Source organism: Calypte anna, chromosome 1, assembly GCF_003957555.1.
Source record: "Calypte anna isolate BGI_N300 chromosome 1, bCalAnn1_v1.p, whole genome shotgun sequence".
Taxonomy (NCBI): Eukaryota; Metazoa; Chordata; class Aves; order Apodiformes; family Trochilidae; genus Calypte; species Calypte anna.
In genome coordinates, this window is record NC_044244.1 from 189,593,932 (window position 1) to 189,614,488 (window position 20,557).

At 35.5% G+C, this 20,557-nt stretch overlaps 1 protein-coding gene across 3 annotated transcripts in view; it reads left to right on the forward strand.

Moving 5' to 3' along the window:
• GRM5 (glutamate metabotropic receptor 5) overlaps positions 1-20,557 on the forward strand; it is a 240,981-nt gene that overhangs the window by 166,904 nt on the left and 53,520 nt on the right. The gene's annotated exons all lie outside the window — the stretch shown is intronic.

The window sequence follows — 20,557 nt, forward strand, 5'->3', positions numbered from 1 at the left end:
AGAGCTCTATTCAAATCAGAATGGGAGTAACTTAAGATCTTATATTTCAATGAAACTAGTAGGAACAGTGTTTGGGGATTTATACACCAGGAGAAAGTTGAATTGTTTCCTCTGAAAGAGTGAGGCCAAGAATTGGGTCACTCAGATGGAACAGAAGAAAAATAAATAAAAACCATGAGGAAAGGAAAAAACTTTTTTTTTAACAGAAGAACTAAAAGACCTATTTTTTTCATTTAAAGAAAAAAAAAAAGATATTAACATTAATTAGCTATGAGTACATATGAGCTAGAAATTAGAGGAATTTTCTAATGACAAAAGCACTAAGGGTCTGGAGAAGCCTTCCAGAGAAGAATAATCAGGTGCTAAACTAGTTTGTACAGGGACATGTTTCTTATTTATAAATTATTTCATTATTTATAAAAGCGACTTTTTTTCTTCTTATAAAACCCCTAAATCATTCATTATCTTCTTCCCAGAGATCTTGCCAGTGAGATTAGAGGTTGGGTACTTTTTTCTCAGTCCTCTGGCTCCTAGATGCAGATTAGTGGAAGTATTTTGGCACTCTTCCAGGCTGAATTTTAATAAACTGATATTTTTTTTTACTCATGGCAAGAACTGTTAACACCCAGGTTTATACAGAAAAACTATCCTGAAATGCTTAGTTTCAAAATTTGTTGGGTGAAAGTTGATAAATTGTATCAGAAGACAGACAAGAAATAAAATTTAATCTCTTTGGCTGCTCTCCTTAGGTTTTTTCTGTGTTAAAATAGAGGAAATTAGTGCCTTCTAATTTATTACAGCTATCTGAAGGACTAATTGCTTCATTACAATCCTAGCTGATAAAATATTAACTTAACAAATCCATACCTTAAAATTAAAACTAAATTAAACCAGATCCCAAGTAGGTGATTTTGCAAGAACAGTGGGCTCTTCTCTTTGGTCTTTTGATGACCTGCAGTGCACCAGAATGGCCACTGGCATGTAGCAGAGCTACAGAAAGGACATTTTCTAAACTCAGCTGCATTCATCCATCTTCATACTTTATACTTCTTTGCACAGCCTCACTGTTCCTTCTGTAAGGCCTCTTAGTATCATCTTTAAATGTGTCACTGAGTTGGGTACCTGAAACACCCATATCTGGGAAGACATTTTATACACAGTGGTAATCCTGCACTACTCGCAGTTGTAACCCAGCCTGTTAATGAGTTCCTCTAACTAGTTTTTTAACTTTTAAAAAAAGTCTTCCCTCATCTTGCCATGGGTCTGAGACAAGAACGTGATTTTTAGTCCCCATTTGTGAATACATCAGAACCCTGGTCCATTGCTGAGATTCTTGTGCTCTCAGGTGACAGGGTTTGGGGGGCTACACTCCAGGCAGCACCATCTCCTCCTACCAGTGCACGGAATTACTGATTTAACCCAGGCACTGCTCTATGCCTCTGAAGGTGCTGCTTGCCAACCTGGTGACTAATACAATTACATGTTACTCCATTACTTTATTTCATCTGGGACACCTTTATTTTCCTTTTTCCAGTACCCTGAGTAGGAACCCTCTTTATTATTTCCTCCATTTTGTTCAAAGCATGAGTGGCATCCCTCCTCCATTTCACTGCATCCTTTATCACACTCATGATATGGTGAGTTCTTTTTGAGAAGCATGTCTTGTATATACCTTAGAGTATCTGCTCTTCATTTTTAGCTCCTGTTGCTTCATTTGTAGTGGGACTGTATACCTATTGTAGCCTTAGTTTGGAATGAGCATGCAACATTGATTTGGATCTGCATTGCTCTTTTTTCGTCCTGATGTTTTTTTTGTAACAATCAACTTGTGACACTATTCTTACTTCAGTGCTTCCAGCAGTGCATGCTCTCACCACTCATTTTTGAGTTTCTGGCCAGACGTCATAATCAGTGCCTATAGTAAATGGGATATTTCTTATAATCACTAATACTTTATGTCCATAACAGCTTGTTTCCAGACTGTGATAGCAGGTTCAGTAGTTGAAGTATGGTGGGATCTTAAGTTGCTCTATCTTGTCATGGTACACATGTACACATCTGAGTACAACTCCAAAAATTTTATGGAAATTATTTTTCCTGTCCTAGAGGAAGTGTTTACCTGCTACTGTATTACACAAATCTGGTGAATATCACAGGCTCATTCACATCTGAAGTGAAATCAACAGTAAAATTAGTAAGATTCCTGCTAAACTGCACAGAGATGTAATCCCAGGTTTTCTCATGATTGATGGGGAGTCTTAGCTGAGTTAAACCCTAATAGTGAATGAAATGCTTCATACCGCAGTTTTAAGGCATGATGAGTGAAGTGAAGCTGAGCTGACTGCAAGGACTTGAGACCACAGTAGCTGTTTGAATTTCCTGGGTGCACAGCTCCAATCTGAGCAGTGGTTTTAGCTATCTTCTTCCTCCCCTGGCATAACTGCTTTCTAATAGTGGTGTGAAGTTTTTTGTTGTAGATGACCTTATGCTTCCTGTTTTATTGTTTATTGTGTTCCTCCATATGGCCAAAATGGAACACAGAACAGAGATGGTGGGATGTTTTTATGTTGATTACAGACTGCTTTTCACAGGAGGATTCCTACCAACCTTGATTAGAGTCAGTTAATTGAGATGTGTATTAGAGGCACAACAGAGGCTTAAGTTATAATTATCCTTATCTATATAGGGAGAGCAAGAACTATTTTCTTCATCACCTTGGCTCTGCCCCCTCCTATTGCACAATGGTTCCTGTGACTGCAAACTGACAGAAGCCCTTGAAGTCTCAGGGGGTTGCAAGTAGAGTGAGGTATCTGCTGCTCACTTTGTTGTCCTCCACACTTCCTGCCTGACCACTGACCTGAGAGGTGGGAGAAGCCCAAGTTAGTGCCCTTAGACTTCTAATGGGCTTATCATTCTGCTTCCACAGATCTGAGCACAGTCTTGGTAATCCACAGTCATGGATTTTTCATGGATTCATGTGTCTCAGTCCTCTCATATCTTTAACTAGAGAGCATGCCATAGAAAACCTAACACTTATGGAACTGATCCCAAAAACACCAGTCACTGTTTCCACTTCTGCTGAACCAGGTAGTCACAACAATATTTACCTTTCATGTAGTGACTTAATATTTACAACATTTGACCACAAGAGAGGAAGTTTACTTTCTGTTACTTTCTTTTTATAATCTTTCTCTTTTTACCCTCGGGCCAGGCCAGGTAATCTAAAGCCAAGCCAGTTTTGGAAAAAACATGTTAAGAGGATCCCATCACACTTCTTTCATCCAGTCCAATGTACATCATGGGAAACAGGCTACACTGGCATGGGGAGAGAACATTAAACTCTCAGTGAAATGAATGTCTGGATGGCACACAAAAGGATGTTGGCTGTATTTTTGGCTCTACTGACAGGACTGAAATTGCAGTTTGTGTGAAATAGTCATTACACAAAAAAATTAAGTACAGACTGGCCATCTTCTTTCTTCATAGTGAGTGATTTTTCATGAAGTTCCTTTCTGGATCTACTTCTAACCACAGAAAATCATCCAAGAGCAAAAAAACACTTAGAAAATCAGAAATTAGATATTAGAATTTGTCTCACAGAGGGTGGGAGTCCCTCTGTTCAGTACTGTAGGCACCTCTCAATTATTTCATGCCTTAGAGGCTGCAGTCATGAACTGACACTTCACGGTCCCCTGCGACAAAACACAAACCAATAGGACTGTCTGTCTTCTAAGAAACAGGAGATAAATAATGTCTGTCAAAAAGTTCACAGATACACAGGTCTTTTGATAAAGAGATGGGGATTTACTGCCTTACATGAATTTCAGGGGAAGTGAGGTCTAAATATTTCAGTCTAGATACTTTTTATTTTTTTTTTTTTTTTAAGATAATAAGAAAATATACTTCTGCTAAATTTTTCATTTACTTTCTTAAAACACGTTGCTACATATAGAAGATATATTATTCAGATTCACCTAATGGCATGCACTGTTCATCACATTATCTTGTTAGAGTAAATGCTTCAGAGGATAAAATAAAATTAACATTTTACTATCTATAGAATACTAGGACAAGAAGTGTAGTGTGCATACTCTGAATTAAGTTATAACAAAGTGTAAAGTAGGCAATTCAATTATTAGCAGATCAATGGGATTATATTTTTTATATAAAAGGCATGGAAATCAAATCCACTGTACTTTTGCAGATGGTTCTAATGAATCAGCATCTTACACTGCACACCTTTATGTTACTAGAAATCTTTGTCTTTCAAGAATGAATATTCAAAAATAAAAATAAAAAAATTATAAATTCTCAAATCCATATGGTTGTCACATCTGATGAATTCCCAGCATCCCTTAGAGATCCATTTTAATAGCCTGGGCTTCTTAAGGTGCTACTAGATCAAGAAAATATCAAGGGACTCCTATAACAAAATGCATCATGCAAAAGCTGACATATCCTGCTGGGAAAGGGCACTGGATCAAAGAGATGGCACCACATCAAAAGGATGCCATGATGCCCTGTTTCAGGGCAGAAGAGATGGCTATTGCAAAAGCAATAAATGTTAGTAAAAGAAATGATGTTCAAGGAAGGTGGAAAACAATAGTCATTTGGAGGATGAACAGAGACTAGAGTTAGCTCCCCAAACCCTCTATTCCTAAAATCCCCTTCCTACCTCAATATATTTGTTAATATAAATAGTACTTCTGTAATGTTACCTTTGTGACTTGGAGTTTTCACCACTGCAGCCTCTTTGCTGGAACATTTTACTGTTGTTTTTTGGCAGTTACAAGCATCCTAGAGAATAAGAAAAAAAATATACTCCCCATCATACCTTTAGTAAAATTAACTGCAGTCTTTTTCTTATACTTTCACTTCAAACACTCTGTTTTCTTTTTTTTTTTTCTGTTGTTTTCTGTGGTTGCAGCCTTCAATTATTGCTTCCTTCCTGTTATAATTTGTGCTGCATATACCATTAAATTCAAGGTTGGGCAGTTCCCGAGCTACATTTTTTTTCAATTTGGCATTGCAGATGCACTCTTGTTCTATTATTAATTTCACTTTTTTGTGTGTGCTTTTACAGCCAAGACCACCTTCCCTGCAGAAATACTTTGAAGATCAGAAAAACCTAAATTAAACTGAAAAGAGAATTCTCTGCTCTCTGTCATTTGTTGGCAGTGCTGAGCTTTAAGCCAAAGCAAAGACCTAGGAGCAGAAAATTTTGCTGGTTGTATTAGCTTGGTTGACTGAGTAAAAATATCTTAGAATATTACTTCTCTTTAGAAAATGATCCAAGCTTTTGCTGCCAAACAAAGTCTCATGAAAGTGTCCCGGGACAGTTGACAGCAATCTGCTGGAAAACACTGAGACAGCCATGAACAGAAGAGAAATAAAATAAAACCTTCCCTACATTCCAGATGCCCTCTGTCTTTTTCCCTATCACACTAGCTATGATAAAAGTCTTGCGGTTTATTTTGCTGTCAGAAGTTTAGCCTGTAAGATTTTTTTGGCCAGAGGTTATTGTTTCTGTAGTAAAACTAGGTACAGCTTTGGGATGTTGTACATGTGATGTGCTGGACCAATAATTCCAAGTTTTTATAGGCCAAATTTTATACCAGCCAAAACAGATCCCATTATATAGCAAGAGAATTTATCAGTCTGGATTTCATCCATGTGTTGGGCTCATGACTCATGGTTTGGGAACCACTGGCCTAGATTAAGAAAACGAAATATATTAATTTCTTTCTCTTCTTTTGCCCTCACTCTTTATTTTTTATAACAGTTCATCATATAAATATTCTCTTCATTTTTGTAATTTAAAAGCAATAAAAATCTTTGGTGCTTCTAATTGCATTGAGTATGAAAATTTGGCATTATTTTCCTTTCTTAACCATGAGTTTCAGAAGATAAGCTGAGGATTTTTTCCATGAATCAAAGCTATATTTTTAGGTACTATATTTATTTATCTTCTAAGGCTTTGGTTTTTCTTTAATTTTTATTGCCTAATTTTTCCTTCTTTCATAGACACCTTGATTTCAAAATAACATCAAGCTACTACAAACACTGCTACACCAGTCAGAATTTTCTGTGACTAACACACATACCTCAGATAAATTAGTGCTTATATTTTAGAAGTTTTTCTGAGCTAGGAAATCCTCACTTAAAGTAAGTATTAAATGTCCTTTACAGTCCTTCTGGCAGACATTTAGAAGGCAGTTTTGGCTATAAATGTTCCCATTGTAAAAAATCTTCACTTGTGTCAGACCCTGGCAGCCAAGTCTATTTTGTAACAAGTTCCTACTAGGAAAAGGACTTCAATTTTCATTTTTATTTCCTACAGGTGTTGGCTGAAACAGTTTTATCTTTTCACCTTCCTACATTACATCTCTTCTTCATCTTTTTCATGAAGCATTCAAATGGTTAAAATACTTATCCAAATATAGATGGATGAAAATATAGATGTGTGACAAATACAAACAAGCATGAATCTTGGGTTCTTAACCCACAAAGACTTCACACTTAAGGTATCAAATCCAATGTGTACTTTGATCAGTGCTTTTACTAACTACCTTTCTCATTAACAATATTGAATATGTTATCCCACTAAAACTAGTTATAATCTCATTCTTCCAAATCTATGGAAGGCAGGATGGTCCACAGCATAAGTGGACCATAATATAATTTTACAATCCACAGATTTTAAGAATATGTACTTGAAAGAAAAACTTCAAATTTCATAAAACACAGCAATGAGATGATCCTGTTTTAGCATCAAGTGTAGGAGTACTGACGACCTTCAAAACTTTTGAGAGCTATAAAATTATCAGCTGAAGTTGCTTTATTTTTGCTTCATTTGACTTACAGTTCACACCCTTTGTTAGACTAATGCTGTGTGGGTAGACAGGCATTTGTAACACTCTAGACTATTTCAACCTTATGGATACCCTGATTTATTGTCAGAAATAGAATCTAAAAATGCCCAAATATTTGTGTAAACTGTAGGAGGATGAGTGGTTTCTTGTGCATTGTATCAATAACCCGAACATTAGGGGGACAGTTGTGATGACACTTTGTACTTGATGGCATTTTGTATTAGGGTGTTTCCTCCCAAATTATAAAACCTTTTCACTCAATTAATTCCATGTAAACATGGAGGAATCAAAGCAAGACTGGTTTCTGTAAATTTCCTGAAAAATTCTGCATGTGTAATGGCTGATCACTTATGTCCACGTCTGGCATTTCTGTCCCAGAGGATGAAGTAGCTGTGTTTCCAAAAAACATTCACCACTTGTGGTAGAGTGCCATGTAATCCATGCAATTTCTACCTACTTTCTTCAAAAAGTGAACTGTGGTTCTGTCCCTACTACACACCCCTGGCTTTTCAAACACTCTAATTTTTGAAGTAGAGATGGTTTGGTTTTTTCCCATTTCCTCAACAGTATTTCATTCTTGTCTTTCCTGTCCTTACCATAGTTGCAAGAAAACCAGAACCATCCCAACACAAATACAGAAACACATTGATGAATATCTGTCCCACCACACTAGAGAAGCTGGTTTTCCTGTGAATATGCATTCTTGGATGGGCATGTGCCAGCAAATGCTGCAGTTAGCTCTGGTTACCCACCCCCTCACAGGTCACATAAGCAGCTCAATGGAAATAGAGTTCCCTTGCATTGTATATTTGGAACAAATCCCTGCTTTTCTCTCCCTGACTGCCAGCTTTCACAATCTTGGCTCAAACTGCACATCTTCCAGACCACTACAGATCTGTTGTATAGGCCAAAAGATTGACAAGGTATTATAGAGAGGGAAGGTACACATGGACTGACAGAAAAATAGTAGGAAACTTGTATTTCTGGAGTGTCCTGGTTTGGGCCAGGATAAAGGTGATTTTCTGTCTTGTACTTTTGCTTTCAGCTAAGTCTCTTGGAAGTAGTTGGATTTGCTGAAATTAACAGCAAGTTTCTCAGACAGTGTCTGCTTCTAGGTGCTAAGCAATGATTTGTAGCAGAATGCTGCAACCTCTTCGCCAGTAGCAATCCAGTCTTCAAGAGGCTGTGCCTACATTGCCCTCCATCATGTTCAGCTTGCACACCCTGCCTGGAAAGTGTGTTCAGCTCCTCTCTCTGCCCACTCAGGAGAGAAACTGAACTGAGCTGGCAGTGAGTTCTTCAAAAATTATTCTGAGCTGCTTTTCTCTCAGTCACATCTGTTTTACCACATGAAAATTACCACAGTGTTCTCTAAATCCCTCATCTCCCAGCTTAATGGTTTAATCATCAAACTGTTTAGTCATGTCCAGCCACACTTTATAAAGCAATAAATAAATAAATTCCTTCAGGCAGGGTTATATTAAAAAAAAAAATTAGCATGTTACTTATAGGAAAGGGAATGCCAAAAGAGATCTGATTATGAATATTTGTTTTGTTTTGTTTTATTAAGTGGTATTAACAAATATTCATGCCAGGATGATGAAAGCAACTGGATTAAGAATCATCATCCAATGAAAATTTGGCAACCTTTCTTAAGGTCCTGAGTGTTATGACTGAGACTGACAAAAGAAAAAAAGGTAATTTATTGTGATGTGTTAAGAAAAAGCAGGACGATATTTAATACAGAACAAAAAAGGAAGTAAATACATATAAACTTACAATAAATACTTATTTAATATTTTATTTTTAATATTTTAATAGCAATGAAATTGAATACTCATCTGAAATATTTTTTATTTAATTATCACAGTCTTGCATTAAGAAAAACAATAAAAACATTTTCAGTGCCTAGACTCACAAGTCTGTTACTATGGGCTGAAAAGGTCAGCTACTAAGGAAAAAATAACAGCTCTGCTGCAAATTGATTGGGATTAAATGGCCCAGAAAACATATTCCAATGGACTTTGAAATGAAAATGAATTAATATTGGCATGCAGGTTCTTTCTACTAAACTTTTAAATGTCCCTCAAGTGGACAATTAGGAAGATTTTTTAAATTATTTTTTTCTTCATGTTGCTTCATTTCCTCTGTTCTGTTCGAAGTCACTGAAAATATCAGTATTGACTTCAGTGAGAGGAGAATTGAACTATATGGAGCTCTTTTGAATAGCTCTTGTGTGGTTTGGTTTTTTTTTGAGAAAGTCAAGTAAGTCCATTGATTTACTATTGTTAGGTACTTTTGAAAAGTCAGAGTGATTTAACATTTATTCATGGCAGAAAAGGTATGTAAATAGAGTAAGAAAAATGAACTTTTTAAAAAGGGTTTGTGATTCGTTAGTTTCTTTCCTTAATGTAGTTCCATTTAAAAATATGTCTAATATACCTTTTTTTTTAATAACATAATTCTGATGAGAAAAACTGCTGTTGAGATTTACCATCATGACTAAAAGTTTCCATGGCACTTATTTGATTTTGTGTTCCAAAGTAGTCACTGAGGCACTATAACCTTACTAATTTCACCTTTTTCATTGCCACTTCTCCTTTTACCTTTTCTTATGCTTCCCATAGCTAGGAAAGAAATCTAGGCCCTTAATACCTCTTCTGTTCCAGTGAAACAGAAGAATATCTTTTGAATTCTCACTCAAGAATGTACTGTCAGTGTTCAACATGGCTTATTGATCTGCTATGGTGTAGAACTCATCTTGACTTAAATATTTCCTTTCACATTTACCTTTTCTTAATTTGTGTTTTGGCAAAATGGATTTAGATTCAAGATATTATACTGTGTCTATCTTTGACAGTTTATTCTTTTTTTTTTTATTTTTTCATTTAGCAAACAGATTTTATTTTCTTATTATTTGTAATGTTACAGAACAGTACCTATAAAACTTTACAGAATATCTAGACTAATGTAGGCACTGAAATAATGTTAAGGAACTAAATTATGGATTTATCATAGAACTAAACGATTACAGTATAAAAAAACCAAAGCATGTATGTAGAGTATTTATTGCTCTGAGTTCATGCTGACCAATGCCAATCAAATTTTTGAAAGATATGCATTCTATCCATAAAATGTGGAACTAATTTTCCAGTACCTGGAATATTCAGATTAGGGTTTGGTTCCAATACACTCTGACAGATAAAACCATTAAAGTACTAAGAGTGTTTGTGTTGCCCATGGAGGCAGTGATCAACAGATGAATCCATTATAATGAGTTTTGTCTTTGAATTCAGTATCAAGCCTGAATGAAAGGATATTAAATGGAAATGTGTATGTCTACAATTATTGTGCCATTTAAAGAGGTACAACTAGAAAATAAATAAAAATATAATTTAATTTATAGAAATGTATATGATTTATATATTTTATTTTATATTTATATATATAATTTATATGATTTATAAAATAAAATTTTAAATATTTTTAGAAGCTTAAGCCACACAATTTGCCATTTCAATTGAAGACCTTTAAATTACCAAGCTGTCAAAGAGAAAGGCCTTGCTATGTATTAACTGATAAATCATGGAAAGTTATGGTCTGTTGTCATAAGTTAACATTGGTTTAGGACATCAAAGGCTTGGACAAAGGCAAGGAAAGCAAAAACAATTATAGATTATATAAATTGAATCATATTGCCTTGCCCTGTATTTTACATAACACTTTGAAATGTTAAAAAGGTTTCCTCAGGTGTCACTTATCAAACAACCTCTCTGAAATATGATTGCAAGACAGAAGATTATGTAGCTAATTAGGTTATAATTTATTTTTTTTAAAAAAAAGGAATTGACTTTTGGGTTTGCATCACTGTTTTCTAAAATTTGTCACCTATGTACATCTATGTAAAATTTAATTCTGGAATTTATTTTACAATAATTTCTTAAAGGTCTTTTAAAATAACAACCTGTTGTTTTATTGCACTACAGATGAGCTATTTACATTTTCTAGATAACTGCTACATGTTGTTATTTTTTTAATGCAGGGAATTAACACTCATTTGTTTGAAAACCAGATTTATGGCCAACCTCTCCCCCCATCTCTGCTTGCAAACGAATGTGTAGTTGTAGGGATTGACCTTTATTTGCAGCTGCAGACAGAGGTGCTGATAAATTTCACATGTGGTTTTCCCCGGTGGTAACCACAGCCACAGCTCTGAAACTAAAAGCCTTATGATGCTGTCTTAAGGGCTTTTCACAGCTGTAAGCATTTTTTTTAATTGTGTCACCCAAAATAGTTTGAGAATCCTATCATAATCCTTTGCAGAATTTGTCAGATACAGAGATGGTGTTAAATGACACGTTTTAACTTAAAATGTGATCATCTCATCACATCTTCATACTCAAGTATATTCTGGATTACGTTTGTTTTCACTTTTGTACATCAGCTACTTGTATTTTTAAGAAAATCCCTTATGCAGAAGGCAACTGCACACACACAGTGCAGAGCACCCCTGGGCCTCATTCTTACTTTTTTTAAGGCCAACCTCTGCCAACTCAGAAGAATAAAGGAGCCATAAAAGTGCTGCTCAGTGAGAATCATACCCACTTGAACTGAGAAGCTAAGCAAAAGGTAATGGTCCCAATCTAATGGCTTCTCTGGTCTTCACATCTCTGAGTTGTCTCTCATTATTTTAAAATTCCTCCACCACATGGGTCATTGAAGCTTAAAGAAATCTCAGATGTGCTGTGCTGAAAGAAGTTAAGGGGGGCTTTGTGGCATACCAAAACACCAAGATATAGTCAAGAAGTCACTGGATGCACCTTTTCTAAGATTTTCTAGTTTTTTGGACGTGATCTAGGAACAAAGTTGTATGAGCTGCACTCTTAACATCACCCTGAACTTGAATGATCCCTTAGGCTGAAAGACCACCTCGGATCAGATTTCTACTGCTTTATATTACTGACATAAATCCTCACCCATTAAAAGGTTAAACATTTATCATGGCACAATGTTTTCAACAAGTTTGGCTTTCAGTGCTGTAGTGAGTGATGAAAGGATCAGATTGTGTCTTTAACACCATTGCTGTCTTCTGATAACAATGAGTATCTCAAGTGCTATTTCTCCTCTCATCATTAAAGTGTCTATGTGTCTACCTCCACAAATAGTTGAGTGAAATAACTTCATGTTTATAGGTGGAGGGTTTATAAGGGTTCTTTATAATTCAACTCTGAATATCTCTGAGTATCCAATGTGAGTGCATCAGATATTGTATTATTATGCCATCAGATATTATATTATCTGAAGGTAGGGCCAGTTAGAGGTTTGTGTCTTTACTTGAGCATAGAGCTAGGAAGTGAGTGGCAGAGCTTCAGCTGATTTCAGGAGGAAGAGGATTTCAGATTTACCCTATTTGTATCATTATTCTATGTCTGACTTGGTTTCCTTCCCCATGTGTGGCTTAGTTTGATGAATAGGATGTAAAAAAAAAATAAATACTGAGATTACTGGTTCCCTGGGAGGACTGTGAATATTAATCTATTTGTATTTTTGATTAATTAAATGTGTGTTAATTATAGCTGTTATCACCTTTAAATTACTTATTCTTCCTCTGAGAAGAAACCCTACAGAACATCTCGAATTTTGAAACCTTTTTTCACACAGAATTTACAACCAATTGTGCAAATACTATTTTTATATTAGTCTCTCAAGATTTACTATAGAGCATACATTGACATGGAGATTTAAGACTTGTATTTCTTGTCACAAAAAAAACCCTGTCTCTTGTTAACTCTGTGCTGTTAGACCAGTGAAAAATTTCCATGTATATTAGGTTTTAATATAGGGGCTAAAAATACAAATAATATTATTAACATGTCTCCCTTACCTTTTTTTTTCCATTTTCAAACTGTGTGAGACTACAACATTAAGATGCACCTCAAAGTTTCTTATTAGTCATAAACAAACAAATTATGTCCAAAGTAATAGGTCTACAATTAATACATACATAATTACTAAAAGTAATTGTTGAAATATGATGTTCTTATGCCTTTTTAATTTTGTGTTGTCTGACTTTTCAACTCATTTTGGTTAACATTTTCACATCCTTAGAATACCCAGATGTGTCCATATGTATTGATTTACTTAAACTGTTTCATCATTTATACATCCAAAGATTAAAAATATTATTTATGATTAAAAGTATAGTTCAACAAAGTAATAAAATGCAAGAACTCAAGTGGTGCTTTGAACTATATTTCATAGTGGTATAATAGGTTTAATAATTTCACAGATGCACACAAAAATTATATAATATCTGGTATACAGACATGAGAGATATTTCATTCTGCACTACATTTTCTAGGTTAAAAATGTTACATATACATAGGAACTCTATCTGTCTTTCTGAATGCATATATTGTTACATAAGTACATGTATATCTTCATTCACAAAGCCAAGCCATGAATATATGTATGCATATGTTTATGCACATGACATTTTCTGTCAAGTAAGCAGATGGTTTCACAGAAATAATTCTTTTAAACCAATTATGAAATATTTTTTTAGAGTAGCAAGGCTGTCTCATTTACCTGTTCATTCTTAAATCTATTTTTGATTATATCTTAAAGTTGTTGCATATCTGTAAAAGAGGAGCCTGGATGTCTAATGGAGAATAATTCCATTATGGGCAGCATGAGTAAATCACTGGCACAAGATAATTCTAATTCAGAATAACCTGGGTTTTCTCATGGTGTACTTAATATAATGAAAAATCCTCTCAATCAATGCAAGAAAAGTCAATCATGAGCAGAAAAAATAAGACTGACTTAAATTTATGGTTATGTTGTGCTGCATAAGAACAAAAAGGAGAATCATTTTGCATTCAGGCTGAACCCAAATGTGTTTCCATTTGAGTTGCATGGTTTGCAGAGGAAGTAGCTTTGTGACAGTATTTCAAGACAGAAGGTTTTTGCTTATCATTTCCACTAAGACCTTTATTTCTGCACATTACATTTTTTTGGTATTTGCTTATATGGGTTTAGTAGGTACATAACAATGCATAGAATTTTTCATTACATTGCAGTGCCTAAGAAGCTATGCTGAAGTCAGACATGCTGGGGAACATAAAAATCAGTATTATCACAATAAAAACACATATTTGACTGAAATGTTTTAGAGAAGAACAATTTCTTTCTTTCTTTTTTTTTTTTCCTACTGTGGCTGACATTATGTAACTGGTATTTTTTCAGCTGTCATTATGAGCAGTTTGCAGTTTGAAGAGCTTAGAGTGAATTATAAATATGAGTCAACAGCATTAGCATTGTTGAAAAGAAAAAGCTGTTGCCATTTAGGGAAACATAGTTCAAGGATGGGAAGTAATCTTTTTACCCTATAGCAAAGCACTGATTGGAATAGTTCTGATGTCTGATGGCCAATTCCTAAATAAAGTTTAGTTTTCCTAAAGCACAACATCCTCCTTTTGGTTTTTCTCCCTCTTTTGACAATTCTCTCTAATCTAAAACTGTAAAAAAGTTGTTTCTGCTCCCCCTTTCCCAATATGTCAGAAAAGAAATCATTCATCAAGCTTTGTTCCTCTTCTCTCTTCCTTCTAAAGATTTCGTGGCTCCTTCTCGAAGCTACAGGGAAAAGCCTGGGGATAGTATAGGAACTGCCTGCTGACTTCAGCATGGGAATGTGGGAAAGCATGAGAGGGTCTCCAGCAAAGGGATGGGACATCTCTGTGTCTCTGAAGATCACAACAGAGGAGTCCATGTTTAGTTCACAGAGGTCTTATTTTGGTACTCATTGGCCTCACACACCCAGGACACATCCTTGAGAGTGTGTCAGTTCTTTCAGATCATCTCAAGGATATCATTAAGTGTGCAGAGATAAGGACCAGCTGGACTACTTTTAGGATGAATGAGGCCCAGAACGACAGTAAATTTAGAAAACAGGTTCTGAAAGGAAAGTTTGAACAAACTGGATTTATTTAATCTAAACAAACCTGAAAGCCTTTGCAAAGTATTGTTCTAAAATGAAGGCAGCAAACAAGTCAGAGACTTAAACTGTAGCACAGATTTACATTGTATCTTAGGAAAAGAAAGTAAGATTTTATAAAGTTGTCTAGGTAACCAAGACTCCTTTCTTCCTGATAATATGTCCATTCTTTGCCCTCTCCTCAAGAAAAGTAATTATTCAGGAATCAAAAGAGAATGCTGCACAAGCTGAATAACCTTGTTGCTTTCAGAAATAACATTCTGTCAGAATTCTCTTCAATTTAGGAACAGCCCATACAATTTATATGTACTGATATAAAGTCCTCCAGTTACTCTGATTAGCTGTGAGAGATTTCAAGCATGAAAAAGAGGCATCACATACTATAAACCACATTTTATTGAAGACTGGACTATGTCAGCTGCTCTGAGTTACAGATGCAGAGACCTGCAAAAATCTCTTTTTTCATGAAAATTAAATGTTGCTATAGACTACCAGTCTCTCAAATTGCCATCACAACCTTTATCAGTTTGGTGACGTTTGGATACTCTGCAAGTAATTATTACCAGTAATTCCCTGTGCAAGGTGTCTGCCAAATTCACTCCACAGCTAATTCTTAAAGGTATCATCCTGTAGCAAACAGTGTGTCATACAAATAATCAGTTCATTTCATTCATTTGAACTACCATTAAAGTAATTTCTCTTTATAATATGCATGAAAAGGGTGACAAAGATTAGGAATTGCAATCTAAAAAATGAGAGACAGTAAAACAAGAGTCCCCATTCATTACTTACACAGTTATTGTAAAATTGAATAATCTAAATGCAACAATTTACAGCTGTTCACTAAAAGCAATTCCAACTCTCTGATATTAACCAAAGAAATTAACCTTGAAAGACTGGCAGTGCTTTGCAGAAGAGTATAAGGGCTCTTTAATATTTAAGAGTTTTAAAGAAATAGAAAAAAAAAACCCTGAAAGAGCAGAGAAATGCAATGAAAGGAACATGAAAGACATCCACTCAGACAACAAAATCTTGCACAGGTGGAGAAAAATTCTCAAATATATTCTCAAATGCTACTGGTCAAACTTTTGGCAGGAGAGTGATTACACCTGGGGAGAACAGTTTACATCATCATCCTGTGGCCTGCAAATAGATTTTTGCATAGCAGAAAAAGACCTGTGTACAGCCTAATGAATGAACTGCTTAACTGCAATAGTTTTAGTTATAGATTGGAGGGACCTCAGAGAAAAAGAAATCAGCTCAGCTGATCCCAAGACAATGCTGCATTTTCAATTTAGAAAATAAGAGGAACTGTTTACAAAAGGGAGGATGGATAGTTTGTTTCTGCTGTTTACATGTACCTTTCAGGATTTTGTCTAATATTAGAAGCACTTGTTTAGAAATGTGTGCTGAATATTCCAAGCTGTTTTCACAGAGTTCCTAAAGCTGTGTTTCCCAGGCCACTGGTACTGATTCATAACATTTCAATGATCTCAGGCTGTCCAGAGCAAATAACTGGAACATGTTAAAGACAGAACATCCATCATCTTAGCTGTAGGGACAGCATGGAACACGGTGAGAAGCTGTTGGAGGAACATCTCCTTCAGTTGACAGTCTGGATATCCACCTACCTAGTAGCACCTCGTTTAGTATAAATTCACAAAGTTTCATATAATGCAGGAAATCAAAAGGGTTGCAGTAGTTTTGTAAAGTGTCAATGTGCACAGTTTTATCTGCTTGCTCTGACCCTCTTTTACTAGCCATATGCACTTTAAGTAACATATGCACTTGCTAAACTTTGAAGCAGATAATACTCTTCAAGTCATGGTTTGTGTGTCTACTCTACATACTTGACTTTCAGCACAATGAAGTTCCAATTCTGATTCACAATGTCAGGATATTGCATAGGAAGTGACAAAACATGACAGATATTGACATTGTTCAGGAATACTTAAGTTCACAGTTGTTCTAGAAGTATATATTGGTACTGAATGGAAATAAAGTATAGTATCTTTTTAATCTGTTCATCAGCATAGGATTTTCTGTTATAAAACATGTTTAGCTCAATTGGCCCTCAAAATTTGCAGTTCAGCCTAAGATGCAATTCATCTTAAATCAACTTCTGATGTTTGTTGATGCTTCCCATAGCAACTGCAGAGAAAGAGAAATATATTGTAATGAGAAACCTAATAAGGTAACAAATCTCAAGAAGCTGGGTAAATCATGAGGAAGGGGCAGTATTTTTATTTGCATTCTTTCTCTTGTCCGCTGGTTTTTATACGAACATCATTTCCAGACATATTTCAAACCTCACTAGAAGCTAATATAAAATCAGGTAGACTGGGTGTCAAGAAATCAGTCAACATACTGTGCTTCCTTTGCCAAGGCAGGGTCATTTATATGAAGAAGAATATTTGTCTAACTTACTCTCTGAAACTCTCAAGAGCCTGCAAGCCTTTCTAGTTCCTTGCACCCTTTACTGTAAGAAATATTTTCCTGATGTCTACAGTGAATCTTCATCCAGTTCAAATGATGACTGTTCACGTCAAAATGATCTTTTGTGATTACTTTTAAAGGATCACAAAATATGATCTTTTTGCTTCAGTCTTTTATGTACCTGAGGACAGTTATCACATCTCTCCCCTGGTATTGTGTTGAGTTCTTTAGGCTATAAATCTTCAGCTAATTCAATAAACTAAGTTTGTTTTCTAGGATATTCTTTCGCTAAAACCTCCATCAACCCCATTCCTTCAAAAAACATTTGCTGGGACAATTTAAATGCACAAGTTATTTCTAATAACAGATACAGAATATTATGATAATGGCACTCTTACTTCAAGTTCTTCTTTTGCTAGTACTTCAACAGTAAAAGCTACTTTTCCCTTTTTCCTACCTTTTATGTTTCCTGATTGTTGCTGAATGTTGCTGGTTTGTTTGGGGTTTTTTTTCAACAATGATATATATTGCTTGATACAGTATGATTATAATCTCGTATCACACCACCATTCCTTAAGGAAAATGCACCAGACATTAGTCTAGTTGCCAAGAATATAAATACAGAATTGGATGAGAGGAAACAGGTCATGATCCCAAAATACATTTTCTCACTGCATTGAATGTGAGTGTTATATTGATGGGAGGCAGATCTGCAGGTCAGTGTCCTCTTACCTTGTTGACAGCCTTCTCTAGCCTGGCAGGCTGATGAATGAGGTATGTGCATCACTGTGCACACCTGACAGATAAACCAGCAAGGGGCTTTAGCTTCTGGTGCCACAGCTGTCTAACCACTGCTTACTTTCACAACAAAGTTTCTTCACATGAAACTTTAAGACCTGTTGAGATCATTGTGAGGACATGTGTCTGTTGTTTAATACACAATACTACCCACTTCTAATTGCCAGAATCACATTATAAGCATAAAATTGGAAAGCGTAGTGTCCATGAAAGAGAAAAAAAATGAAGGTTTGTAGTCATCTGTTAAGGATATCCACATCTCAGTCTGTTTGGAGTATTTAATAATCATGACTGGAATACTGTTCACCTGTCCTTTATAACCTGTGACTGATCTGTTTTTAGCTACTGGGTCACCTAAACAACCTATACACTCCACTGCGGACAGATCCATCTCTTTCACCATCATACAGTCCTGCATTGTGTTGTTAATAACATCTGTACCTCAGCACTTCTGTGGTTAGGGAGGAGATGATTATACTGGACTTCTGTTGGACCTTCTTGTTACAACACATTTCTATTGCCAGAGAACCTTTCTTCAATTCAATCAGTGGACTGCAGCAATTCCCCTCTCATAGAGCAACAACCAACAGAGTACAAGAATATTGCCAGCTACTCCAGTAATATTAAAACATTGGAGGAAAGAATGTGTAAAGAGCGACAGTCAAGACTGATGAAAACAAAAAGTTCCCTCTCTCTGCCTTTCTCTCTTAACCTCAAACTCTCTACTGATGGGTTACATCTGATATCCCATATACATCTATATTATTCTGTTATTGACACTCAATGTGGTTTTTTCATTCTACTGTGGGTGCAAAATTTAAATATCCCACACTACTCTTGCTTTTTTATATTCATGCAAGCCTATTTTCTTATTCCACTTTGATGGGCCTTTAAATATTAGTTTAGTATTTGCTTTGCCAACTTTGTTTGAGGCTTTTTTATCTCTGCATTGTTGTCTCTACATTATACAGCTTGAGTACATCTTTTATATGACATTCCTAAGAGCCTTTTGCCCAAGAAGCTAAACTGAAATACTTGAATAAAAAGCAGCTCTGTTGAATTAAGAAGCCCTTATGTAGGAATGTTGAGAGGTTATGTAATATGAAATTGTTATTTCTATATTTGTCAATAACTGAAAGTTATAAAATGGTATCTGTTGCAAATCTCCTTAGAAGAGATAACTATTAATAAAATAATACTATAACTTTTGCAGCACTCTGCTGAATTAGATCTACAAAACTGTTCCTCTGGAAAGCAATGAAGAAATTTTAAGTTGTTTATGGTACAACTCATAAAACTGAGATATTGACAGCACAACTCTAATTATTTTAAATTCTATTCAGAAAATCTATCACTTCCCGCATTCATAAAACCTGTCAGATTTATAAGGATGGATAAAACTGCTTTAAAACTTGCCAAAGATTAAGATGAATGTTTTGAAGAAAAGGTTAAATATCTCATAAATTTTAAAACCCTTCTGAGGCTTTTATCAGAAAACAACTCATAAAGGGTTCTAACTCTTGGTCCAGTAAATAGTACTGGTGGAAGGTGGGAGTGATGCCTTGTACTGAGCCTCCTGACTGCAGCTGGGAATGTTACCACCTCTGTTCATCACTAACAGGATCTGAGCTTGTAGGTCAGTTTCCCAAGTGCTATATTCAAGCTGAACAGCACTGCTCACCTTTCTCCTTTCATGAATGTATATTTTATCTTCTATGCTGAGTAAATTAGTGCATTTGAAATCTGAAGCATGATTAACAGTCCCATCATTTTCGTTCTGGACACTGGATATTATTTTTGCCCTTGGTGAAGCTGTGCTATTAAGACATAGTCCAGAGTCCAGGCTTCATGAAGAAGTTACTGGCTGAGGTCTTGACTTCTGCACTGGGTGAGAACAGCTTAGCAGAGGACAGGGCCTGTGCTCAGACCACTGCCTGCAGCAGGCTTACTGCATGCTCTGCAATACTGCAGCAGAGTTTAAGCCAGGCAGTGGATGATCAAAATGGAACCATACAGATAAATGTCACCTACATCAGATACACTATGATTAATTATTTTAAGTTAAGGACAGCTTTAAACAACTCATGAATTTTTAAAATAAGGCAAATTAATCTTTTTTTTCCTTTCCCTTTAGTTACTCAGCTTTCAGAATTTAATTTTCAGGTGCTCTCTACAGTCAGTAACATCAGTGCATTTGTAGAGGGAAAAATAGCTGAGACTTCTACAATTTTTATCTGTAAGACCTGGAGCTTTTGAAAAACAGAAATATAAGAGCAGAAACCTACAATGATCTAATGAAATATGTACATTTTTAGTGGAGCTGAGTGACACTTTGTAAATGTACTTCCATGAAAATACAGTGTGAAACTGGGAAAAGAGGAATTACCCTGAGAAGCTTGTGGGATTTTGTTTGATTTGTTTTTTTCATTCTCTTCTGGCTACTTGTGGTCAGAAT